Source organism: Crotalus tigris, unplaced genomic scaffold, assembly GCF_016545835.1.
Source record: "Crotalus tigris isolate CLP2741 ecotype Arizona unplaced genomic scaffold, ASM1654583v1 scf7180000020032.448945, whole genome shotgun sequence".
NCBI classification, from domain to species: domain Eukaryota; kingdom Metazoa; phylum Chordata; class Lepidosauria; order Squamata; family Viperidae; genus Crotalus; species Crotalus tigris.
In genome coordinates, this window is record NW_024097827.1 from 22,259 (window position 1) to 33,299 (window position 11,041).

Consider the following 11,041-nt stretch of genomic DNA (forward strand, 5'->3'; position numbering starts at 1 on the left):
TTTAGGGTAACCTATTGAATTTTTTTTTTTTTACATATATCTCATGAACAGATATTGGATTGATTCAATTATTAGACAAATAGATTTCCACATCTGGGATATTTGTTTATCTAATATAGCATTTTTGTTAAACAGAGGGAAAAGTTTATAATCATTTGTAGACCCATTACATAATAGAAGGAGAACATATTATTTTTTTTTGTATCTTTCAGCATTCAGACAGGGTGGATTTTTTAATGTTTAATGTTAGATTTATTTGAAAGTTGGGTTTTTTCTTTTTTTTATATACAAGGTATTTTTTGGGTAGTGTTGGATATTTGTTAATCTATTTTCTTTCTTTTTTTGTTTTTTTGTTTTATATTTTATCTTTGGTGATAAAAAAAATAAATTTGTAGAAACTTTATAATAGTAATAAAATATGGTTAAATTATATAAAAAAGAATGATACAAAAAGGATGCTTTACTAGCCATAATAGAGACTGGTTGATATCTTAATAATTAAAAGGGATATACAGATAACAAGCCAAAAGAATGACTGGGATTTTTTCCTGTGTTGCATTTACAAAAGAGATGTTAAAGCTTTGAAGAATTTTGTGAGAAGGGACAAAGAAAAAAAAGAAAATAAATCAAGTTCCAAGACATGATTGAGGACACTAAAGTTTAAAATTGTTAGAAATAAAAGGAGGGAATATAAAGTTGGCTTATCTGATCCAGGTTAAAATAGATAGTTGTCGTCACTGGTAACACTTAATGGATTTTTGCTGATCAGGACTAGTGAACAAAAAGGCTTGAATGATTTGTTTATAGATATAGGATAGAATATAAGAAGAGATTGTTGTATTTTTAAGAGAAAGTGATAAGTTACTAAAATTGTTTATACTTCTTGTTATAAATGGGGAAATATTTCTTAATATATTTCTTTTTTCTTTACTATACTATTTTTCTTTTCTATTTTTCATTTTCATCTTTTCACTCCTGCACTTTTTTTTACTTTGTATTCATTTTTCTCCTTTCAATTGTAATAAATTTAATTATGTATTTATATTATATCACTTTATATATTCTGACTCTGAGTTAAAAACGCCTTCTTTTAAATCAAGTCAGATAGATAACTCAATAGAAATGATTTCATAACAAAAAATATATTTCAATCACAAAGATTACTTGTATTCATGCTGTGGTTGTTACTTCTGGAAAATAACATCTTTTGTCCATTCGTATAGGTAAAAGCAATTCCATACCATCTGATGGCCCATGCTTCTTTCAGACAAAGACATTCCAATCTGGCTTGTGTCCAGGAAGTCTCCCAATGCCCTTTAGAAACTCCTCCCACTGACCCATCAACAAACCCAGCATTTAACCCAATAACTGCCAGATATTCTAACATACGATACATGTTCACTAGTTAGGGTTACATAGAGCTATACGAGGTTACATAGAGCTATACGGTTCAGAACATTATATATTATAAATTGTATACAATATATTAGAATTTATTAATAATTTAATAAAATCTGGGTCAATGCTTTGGCCCCAGGTAGCTTAAGAGCTGCTGGGACAAGCTCTCTTCCTCTGGCACAGAAGAATCTCCTAATGGCCATCAAGGATCTAGCTGTTGTTTCATTTATATATTCATAGTGGGCTTTCTAGGACTCTGAAGTATGGAATATTGTCTCAATATTGCTTCTCATTTGAATGAGGACACTTGCTCTATGTAGTTCCCACCTGTCATTCATCTGTATTGTTCAGCCTTGTGGCCAGAAACATTTTGGAATTCTGATGGAAAAAGTTAAACAGACTAAATGCATTATTCATTTCAATGGTCTTCATTTGTACAATAAAGCAATATAACATTGTTCCAGTGCTGGTCCTTATAGATCAGAATGCACATTATCTCTTCTGACTGAACTGAGCAGCTCTTAATTTCTTGGCATGAAAAATTTCCTGGAATGTTTCTGGCAACTATTCTGTACAATTAAAAACACTTATAAACTTCATGGAGTGCTTTTCCAAAGCCAGAATAAGTGCTCATTGCTTGGTTATGTGGCTCTTAGTAATTCACAATTATTAATATCCATTCTTTTAAAGGCTTCAAATAATAACAGTTGAAAGAATTGTGGTAATTGTGTTACTGCACAGTACTAGAAAAAAATACGAAATTTGAGCCAAACTATGCATTAGTTTTGGAACAGGAATTTCCAACTGCATATTTCTCCTTAACTAATTTTGCAGAAGCTGGGAGTGGGAAGTCACCTGGGAATTGCTAGGATATACCTGTAACACCAAATGAGAGGGCTGACCCGAAGTCAGTCCATCATAGGAAAATCAATCTTGCACTGAGGCAATTTCAGAAGGAATATGATATTTTGGCACTGAACAAACTTCACAAAGGTTCAGAGTAAGTGTTATGGTCCTTATGTGGACCTAGCATTTCTCTATTTATTACAGCAGTTTGTTCTTTTTCAGACTTATACACACGCACGCACACATAGACATAAACACAAGATGCTGTTGTTTTCAGGAGTAAATTCACAATAGAACCAAAAGTTGTTTTCAGTCACTTATTATGAATCAGTTCCAAACAGGGCCCATCCCTATCAATTCTGCTTTCCAATTATAATTTGCAAGTCACTCTCCCTCAGTACCCATATTTGAATAAATTCCATAAATAAATATGGAATCAATCAGAAGGGTTCATCTCAGGGCATCAAATCTAACTTTCTGTTCAATGCAAGGAACCACATTAAAGCATACCCTGTCATCTAGTCTCCATTTGAACAATTTCAGGGAGAGGAAGGCAATTGTTTCTTTCCTCTATCTAATTTACTGTTATGAAACGTACTCCTCCTTCTCGTCCTCCTTCTCCTCCGACCTATTATAGTATTTCTGTCTTCTCTTCTCAACGTTCTGCCTTCACTGTCTCTTCACAGGATTTAGTTTCTACTCCCCTAGCCATCTCTGTTGCCTTTCTTTAAGCCAGTTCTAGTTTCATAGAACCTCTCTTGTATGTAATATCCAAAAATGGACACAATTGTTAAAATGGTCCTAAGTTAACTATTGTATTAGCTATCTCAAACAATTTCAATCATATGCAAATTTAACAAGGATTCTTTCTATCTCGTTATTCAGATCATTAGCAAAATACTGAAAACAGGATTGTATCTTATGATGCTCCGTTACATGTAGTCTGATAACTGAACCATTGAAGACAATCTTTGAGTGCAATTTTCAAGCTAACTCTGTATTTCATGTCATGCTATTCATCTAGCCCTATCTTGCTAATCAGAATGTCATGGAGTACTTACCATAAAATCAAAGAAAATTTAGTTCACTCAGATTTGGATTTTGCCAAGGAGTGTAGACAAATTGGCTGGAAAAAAAATTCTACTTAGTATCTTTATTCTTGTTTTGATTTTATTCAATTTTATTGTTATTTGGGAGAAAGAGTCCTCCCTCCCCACTGTCAAGCAGAATATTTTTTAGCCTGCAGAACTGAGAATGAGGAATCATCAAAGTAAAGAAACTTGAAAACCTGCAAAGACTAGCACAGGAATGTTCTGGATCAGCTGGTGCTTAAATGAAAAGAATAAAAATGGTAGAAAAATCAACATAGCATCAATTATCTTGCATGTGCTAATGGACATGCATATTTTTGTCATGCAAAATGCAAGATGGTCTTTTCTGTTTTCTGTTTTGATAACAGGAAGAGCCTAGAAACGTGTTACCACTTCCCTTGGTAGAACAGAGAATTTCCTATTCTTCATTATGATCTGGATCAGCCTTCTCTTATTAAATGTCCTGGGGGAAATTACTCCAAGGGGGTAATTTGGGTATATCCTGAGAGAGTTAATGATTAGTTTGGGAGTGCTACTGCTGAAGTGCTTGTGAAAAACAGCAGAGTCTACTTTTTCTGTGGGAGAAATGCTATTTTTTTCAGTTCAGGAAAATGGGTAATTTGGTCAAACAATTTAAGAACCACTTGTCTAACGTATAGCTCTTATGCAGGTAGTCCTTGACTTACAACAGTTCATTTAGAATATCACTGAAAAAAGTGACTTATGACCATTTTCCACACTTACAACTATTGGAGCATCCCAGGGTCATGTGATCAAAATTCGGATGCTGGGCAACTGGTTCATACTTATGACTGCTGCAGTGTTCCAGGGTCATGTGATCCCCTTTTGCGACCATCTGACAAGCAAATGGGGAAGCCTGGTTCACTTAACAACACTGTTACTAAGTGATTTACTTAACAACTGTAGCAAGAAAGATCATAAAATGGGGCAAAATTCACTTAACAACTCTCTTGCTTGGCAATAGAAATTTTGGGCTCAATTATGGCCGTAAGTCAAGGACTACTTGTACATATAGTCTGCATTTGTGCTGCCTGAATATAAAAAGCAATTCTCTCACCTTTACCCTAAAATTGCTCAGTTCACTTTCCATACCATTCATACGTTTATTCTCTCTTCTTATAAAGCCATTCTTTGGCTTCAGCTTGGGAAGTGAGTGGGTGGGTTGTATTGTTCAGCATCAGCAAATGGTACAAAACACTACACTTTGCCTAGGATACTTAGTCCCATTCCAGAGAGCACCCTAAATCACAAAGATATCCTTAGCTAGAAAAATAATATTATTTCACAAGATAATAACTGTGAAATTCAGTTTCAGAGCCAGTGACATACTGCAGTTAAAGTATTGGATTGACACTAGGAAAACCCCTATGTTATCCACTTTCAGCCATGGAAGCTCAATGGATAAGATTGGATCAGTCACTATCTCTCGGCCCGATTTATTTTAATAGTTGCTGTTGTGGGAAGAATCCAGAGAAATATTTTGGGGAATATTAAAAAGGCAGAAAACATTTCTCCAAAGGAATAATGTAGAAGATCTTAAAAAAGGCCGAAACTTCTCCCTCCTCCCAGCCAGAAAACTCAGCAGAAACCAACTTTTAAAATACAGATGTAATAATCCATTCAGGAAGGTTTGAGTAAGAAGCTAGAAGCTGATGAGATTAGGAAGACAAAGATACCTAAAATCTACATACCCCACCCAAACTCTAAAAGACAAGACTTTTAGGGACATAATAGGGTTAATCCACCAATATCAAAAGGGCATACTCAGACCCAGGTCACAGTACATGACACAGGAAATACAAAGCCTCAAACAGGAACAGGAAACAATCTCAAAAGCCCAAGAAGGTATAAAAACCCACCATTCCCAGCTACATGTGGTCAGCTGCCCCAGAGCCATCTTTCTGTCCGGCTCTCCTCTTCAAAAAAAACTACAACCTTCTTTCTAAAGCAGTCTCCATTTTGTTTATTCCTGGCTTGGACAGGACCCTGATGAAGATTTTTCTTTCAATATTGTTATATGAAAAAACATAGGAGGAGAATGCACTATGTACGTACATCCTAGAACTTCTGAAAGAAAGACAGGATATAAATCTAACAAATAAATACTAATAAATTACACAGACTTCCTAAAACAGAAAATTTTCTGATGAAATATCTGGTTTACTTTTATGAAAAGAATGAGCCACAGCTACATTATTGTTGTATAATATCTAAGTAATAATCTGGAAATGTATTTTAAATAGATACATATTCATTCTAGGTGCTATAATATCCTGATATTAGATTGAAAGTAAATGCTAAAAGCATAGAGAAGTAGGCTTAAGAAATTCCAGAAGAACCCCTTGGATAATCTGGAGAAATGATGCTATAATTTAGTTGTTAAAATGATGGCAGTAATTACAATTTATTTCTAAGGGAAAAAAATACCCTATTTCTTTCTTTTTTTTTTAAAGAAAAGAACAAAAGTTGAGCTCACACTGGTTATTTCTGATATCTTCAAAGAGCCAGTAAATGGGACATTCTGCTAGTGGTGTAAAAGATAGCCTGGAAAAAAGCCTCATTGGTGCCTTTTGATTGTTCAGACCACTTCCACTTCTCTCTAATCAAAGAGAGAAGCAACCTAGAACTAAGGAGAAATTTCCTAACAGTTAGAACAATTAATCAGTGGAACAACCTGCCTCCAGAAGTTGTGAATGCTCCAACACTGGAAGTTTTTAAGAAGAGACTGGACAACCATTTGTCTGAAATGGCATAGGGTTTCTTGCCTGAGCAGGGGGTTGGACAAGACCAGGGGTAGGCAACCCAAAACACTCAAAGAGCCACTTGGACACGTTTCCCACTGAAAACAAAACACGGGGAGCCGCAAAACCCTTTTGATATCTAAAATGAAGATAACACTCCATATATCCTTTTTTACCTTTAATGTGTGTATGTGTATGTGTGTGTGTGTGTGTGTGTGTGTGTATAAAATAAAGGTAAAAAAAGGATATATGCAGCGTTATCTTCATTTTAGATGTCAAAAGGGTCTCTCTCTGTCACTTTCCTCTCTTTCTCTCTTTCTTTCCTCCCTCTTTTCTTTCTCTCTTTCCTGTAATTTTCTCTTTCTTTCCTCTTTCCTCTCTTTCTCTTTCCTCTCTTTCTCTTCTTTCTTTCCTCTTTCCCCTCTCTTTCTCTTCTCTTTCTCTTTTCTCAATCTTTTTTCCCCTCTTTTTCCTCTTTCCTCTCCCCTTTTTCTTTCTTCTTTCTCTCTTTCCTCTTTCTCTCTCTATTCTTTCTCTCTCTTTCCCCTTTCTTTCTCTTTCCTCTCTCTTCTCTTTTCTCTTTCTCTTTCCTCTCTCTTTCCTCTAACTCTCTCTTTCCTCTCTTTCTCTTTTTGTTTCCTCTCTTTTTCCTCTCTTTCACTTTCCTCTTTCTCTTTCCTTTTTCTTATTTCTTTCTCTTTCTCTCTTTCTTCTAACTTTCTCTCTCTTTCCTCTCTTTCCCTTTTCTCAATCTTTTTTCTCTTTCCTCTTCCCCTCTTTCTTTCTCTCTTTCCTCCCCCTTTCTCTCTCTCCCTCTTTCCTCTTTTTCTTTCCTCTCCCCTCTCTTTCTTTCTCTTTCCTCCCCTTTCTCTCTCCCTCTTTCCTCTTTTTCTCTTTCCTCTCCCCCTTTCTCTCTTTCCTCTCTCTTCTCTTTCTCTTTCCTCTCACTCTTTCTCTCTCCTCTTTCTGTTTCCTCTCTGTTTCTCTCTCTCTCTCTTTCCTCTCTTTCTCTTTCCTCTTTCTTTCCTCTAACTTTCTCTTCTCTTTCTCTTTCCTCTCTCTTTCCTCTCTTTCTCTTCTCTTCTCTTCCTTTCTCTCTTTCCTCTCTCTCTCTGCCTCTCCCTCTAGGTGAAGAGAGCGAGCAAAACGCAGATGGCGCCAAACAGACGGGGAGGAGGAGGACGGGAGGCAGCAGTTCCCAGCCGTGCCCCCCACATCCTCAGCCGAACGGGCGGGGAGGGGGAGCAGGATGGGAGGCAGCAGCTCCCAGCCACCCCCCCACCGTGTCCTCAGCTAATCGGATGGGGAGGGGAGCAGGATGGGAGGCAGCAGCTCCCAGACACCGCCCTGCCACGTCCTCAGCTAAATGGATGGGAGGGGAGTAGGACGGGAGGCAGCAGCTCCCAGCCGCCCCCCTGCCGCATCCTCAGCTAAACAGATGAGGAGGGGAGCAGGACGGGAGGCAGCAGCTCCCAGCTGCCGCCCCCGCCGCATCCTCAGCCACTTCACCATTGCAAGAGGAGGGCGCCAAGGCCGGGTGCACCATGGGCAGCTGTGGCACCAACAGGGAGTGCCGCCGTGGGGATGAGGGGTCATCCCGATCGCCGCCAGCCCTGCTGGCCTCACAGCCCGAGGTCTCCTCCTGCAGCACCGAGGGCGGCAGTGGCGGCGGCTGCCCGAAAGCGGCTGAGGAAGGTGTCACCAATGGGGCTGGGTGGTGGAGAGCCCTGTGGCAGCCAGGCGAGCTTCATGCCTGACTGCCACCCCGCCCGGCCTGGGGAGACATGTGGCCGGCTCAGCTTCCTGGGGAGTGCTGCCCCCGCCAGCCGCCGGCCCAGCCATGACTACCGCCCGGCTCGGCCTGGGGAGACACGTGGCCGGCTCGGCTTTCCAGGGAGCGCTGCCCCCGCTGGCTGCCAGCCTAGCCCTGACTGCCGCCCAGCTTGGGGAGACACGTGGCCAGCTCGGCTTTCCATGGAGTGCTGCACCCGCCGGCCACCGGCCCAGCCATGACTGCTGCCCAGCCCGGCCTGGGGAGACATATGGCCGGCTTGGCTTCCCAGGGTGCGATGCCCTCACTGGCTGCCACACCAGCCATGACTGCCGCCCTGCCCGGGGCGACATGTGGCTGGCTCAGCTGCCCAGGAAGCGGCCTGGGGCCACCTAGGAAGTGATGCCCCAGCTGAGACTGCCACCTGGAACAAGTAAGCTAGGAGGGCGCCACCTGCCCTGCGGCCGCTTCGCGGCAGTATTCCCTGGACTCAGACCCCCCTCCCCCCACCACTGACCCTCTGTCTCCGGCTCTGCTGCTGCTTGGCCAACGGTCACACCGGCTGGGCATCAGAGGGGCTGCTCTCCCTCGGGGCTGCACTTTGTGTTAAGGGCTGGCTCGCTCAGTGGAGGCTCGGGTGGGCCGCTCTCAGAGGGGATCTTGGGGCTTCCCCGCAGGGCTCCCCATCCACATGCGCCTCAGATGGGGCCAGCCCGGGAAAGGGACTTCCTGGCTGCCCTTCTCCCAGGGGGTGGGGCACCCAGGCGCAGAGCCAATCAGGAGCCCTGTGAGGGGGCAAGTCCACATGAGAGAGAGAGAGAGAGAGAAAGTGCCTCTCTCTTTCCTTGTCTTTCTCTGAGGAGAGGGGGAGGCTCCAGAGCCGCAGGGGATGGCTCAAAGAGCCGCCTGCGGCTCTGAAGCCAGGGGTTGCTGATCCGTGGACAAGATCTACAAGGCCCCTTCCAACTTTATTATTATTGTTGTTATTGTTATCTTTGAGACCAGCTGTGAGATTCCAAACTGCCCTGGCCAGTAATATAGAGATGTAAAGAGGAAGGGGGATTTATGAAATTTTAAACCTATTTTGGTGGTGCCTTCTATCTGTAAATAGACACTTATGATATTCCATCTTTTAAAGTTATCTACAGATCATGATTAAGAATAATGAGCCTTCGTGTTATATACTTATGTCCCTTGTGGTGAACTTCAGTGGCTTTTGGTATAAAATTATTTTCTGGAATAATTGTAGTTCGGTGTAAAATATTCCATATCTTCTTTTGCTGCTACTTTACTTTTCAAAATATTACTCTACTTTTCAAAATATTCATATAGATTGGTTCTTACTCTTTAGCTTTTATAAATGTATAAAAGTTTGGACATTATATTGTGTTCTAGTTTTGTGTTGCAAAGTATTTAGAACAATGTTTTAACTATTATTGTTGTGAACTGCATAAAATTCTAGAGAGATTTTTTTCAATTTGTATATATGTAGTCCTTGACTTACAACAGTTTGTTTAGTGACCTTTCGGAGTTATAACATCATTAAAAAAGTGACTTATGATCATTTTTCACATTTACAACTATTATAGCATCCCCATGGTCATGTGATCAAATTCAGATGCTTGCAACTGACTCCTATTTATGATGGTTGCAGTGTCTCAGGGTCATATGATCACCTTTTGCAAGCAAAGTCAATGGGGAAGTCATATTCACTACAACCATGTTACTAATTTAACAAATACAGCGAATCTCTTAACTGTGGCAAGAAAGGTTATAAAATGGGGGAAAACTCATTTAACAAATGTCTCAGCAACAAAAATTTTGGGCTCAGTTGTGATCATAAGTCGAAGACTACGTGTACTTGTGAATGATCCAAATGCTCATTGTGTGTGAGTTTGAGCTTTGTAGAGGCTGATGATAATAGAGAGGATTCAACCTAGAGTTTTCATTAGAGGCACAAATGACCAGGCCCAAATTATCCTACTCCAGACAGATTATGTGAAGAGCTAACTCTCTGGAGAAGGCTCTAATGCTGGGAAAGGTGGAAGGAAAGACAATAAAAAGACAACCAGCAGCAAAATGGATAGATTCGGTAATAGCAGCAATCAGTGCACCATTGGGAGATTTGAAAGGTTAGGGACTGATCATTATGGAGAAAATCTAACTGTGTTTGATGAAACTCAACAATTTGATGGCACATGATCAATCAATCATGGACAGATAGATCAGATTCTCTTAGGCATTTCATGACCTTTTGACTCATTTAAATGTATATTTTATATCTCTGTGTATACCGGTCATGCTTGACTTACAATTTATTTGATGACCATTCATAGTTACAACGGCACTAGAAAAAGTGAGTTATGAATGGTTTTCACACTTACAAGAGTTGCAGCATCTGCATGATCAAGTGATAAAAATTTGAGCACTATTTATGACAGATGTGCTGTCCCAGGGGCATGTGATCCCCATCTGTAATCTTCTCAGCTGATTTTCCATAAGCAAAGTCAATGGGAGCAGCTAAATTTACTTAACAACTGCAGTGATTTGCTTCACAATTTTGGGAATAAAGGTAAAAAAATGGGGCAAAACTCACTTAACAGCTGCAACAGATATTTGGGCTCAATTGTGATCATAAATTGAGGATTACCTGTATGTGACTTTTACTAGTTGAGAATCTTCAGGTATAGGAAGTGCATTCTCAATCATAAACTCTTAAAACTATAAATAACTTTATTTTGAAACTATCACAGTGGATATACTGCAGCACAAGTATTTTCAAATATTCATCTGTATCTAATTTAAATACTGACCATAACGGCTTTCAAGTAGAAAGCTCATATTCAGATTTTGATAGCATATCTCAAGGAAACTTGATTATAATTTCACTATCTTTTTCTGGAGAATTGCATTCTCTAGAGACGTATGTATTATATAGTACATATTTTTACCATTTCTCCTCTTCTTTTATTATCTTTGGATTCTTCCAAAGGCTACTAGTCACTCTTCCCCTAACTATCTTTCAGATTTTAAAAAAACCCCACATATTATGTTTCTTCTTTCTTTTTAATAGCTTCTGCAGGGGGGGGGCAGTGGGAATTCACACACAAGTTTAAAATTGAGAGACATCTTTGCACACCACCTATGAAATTCCCTGAACATGGCAAGGCAAT